Below are 1,591 nucleotides of genomic sequence, written 5' to 3' on the forward strand. Positions count from 1 at the left end.
GCCCACCCATTCCACAACCTTTATGGCATCCATTAGATGGATCCTATCATTCTTTCAGTGGTATCAGAGCCACAGGTTCCAATCTTGAACCAAAAGAAAATTAGATCTGACCCTGCGCAGATGGATAGAAGGTGTTCTTTCAGGATTTGCGCTGATTGCTTTTTTTTTATTTCAAGAAACTGTTTCTTGTTAAGGGCGATTGATCTGAAATTAATTTTATTAAATCCAAAATTTATTTTGAATTGTTCTTTATTTATTTTGATTTAATGGACTGTTCGAACTTGGAGATCACAGTGCAGATTTGGCGCAGATAGTCTGCGCACCCTTTTTCTTTCTATTTATTTATATTCGGTTTCTAAATAATTTTTTTTTTATTTTAGGCTGAATGTATAGGATTTGATCAAGAATGTTATTAATAGAAATAGGATTTCTGTTATTTTTCTTGATTAAAGAAGAAGGAAGAAGAAGGCGGCGCTGGAGATTTGCAGTTGGAGAAATCACTTTCTGCGATTTGCAGTTTGTGAAACTGCAACCCTTGTGATTAACCTCTATTTTGCAGGTGGTGCGAACAGTCCATAGTTTGATTTGTAATTGTTTGAAATCAAAATTATTAATTTTAGATCTTTCATGAATTAATTCTTGAATTGAAAATCAGTTTTGGATCCTCTCGGACTAGATTGGACCAAAACTGTTTGGACCGAATCTGGGGTTCGAAAGGGACTATTTTTCAGTCTGTATTTCTCACACTTGCAGTTCCAAATCTGATGTTCAATTATAGGGATTAATTCTGCCCACCTGTAAAGCCCAGTTTTAAAGGGTTAAAACTGCAAAAGGCCCATCACTGTGAGATAAGCTATATGGGCCGAACTGCTATCTGCAATTCAGCCCATACACCTAGTAGTCATTAATTGTTAATGACTTAGATTTTTAAATGGGCTATTCAATGGGCTTTACAGCAGTTAATTGATTGGATCAATTCCTCCTTTACATGTGATGTTTGGATGTTTGATGTGTTGCGACCATGGGCCATAAGTACTTGGCCCATGAAGACTCGTTAGTGGCTCTTGCGCACACCATGGCTGAATGCACATCATTGCCATAGTGTCCTTCAAGGTCATTGGATGACCCCTCTTTGCTTGGTGGGCCCCACAACCCTGAAAAGGGATGCATATGGAACCCCTAGCCGATTAAGGCCCACCAAAAATCTGACTTTATGAAAGTCAATGGGAGCCACTCTGGTTTGACCTAAATTAAAACTAGGGCGTTTTTGTTCCCTCCAGCAAATATGAATGCTTGTGATAGGGAGACCCATGTGATGGACTCTCTAAAGGCCTTCCGTCATTAGCACAATGATGGGTCCTTCAGTAATGAGGAAACGCACCATAAAATTGGGCTATCCATTTGCTGTTGGATCTATTAGTGTGTTTCATAAGATGATAGGGGCGTCATAGACCGATGTGGGAGGGGCTTCACCAGAAAATGGGAACTCTCTCACGGTACCTTGGCGTAACCTGAATATGATGGGTAAGCACTCACTGGAAAGAAAGGTTTACCTGAAAACAGCTCTGAACCTTGTTTGACAGAGGCCAAA

The sequence above is a fragment of the Nelumbo lutea genome, chromosome 1 (assembly GCF_056320005.1).
Source record: "Nelumbo lutea isolate HS-2025 chromosome 1, American lotus-T2T, whole genome shotgun sequence".
Taxonomy (NCBI): Eukaryota; Viridiplantae; Streptophyta; class Magnoliopsida; order Proteales; family Nelumbonaceae; genus Nelumbo; species Nelumbo lutea.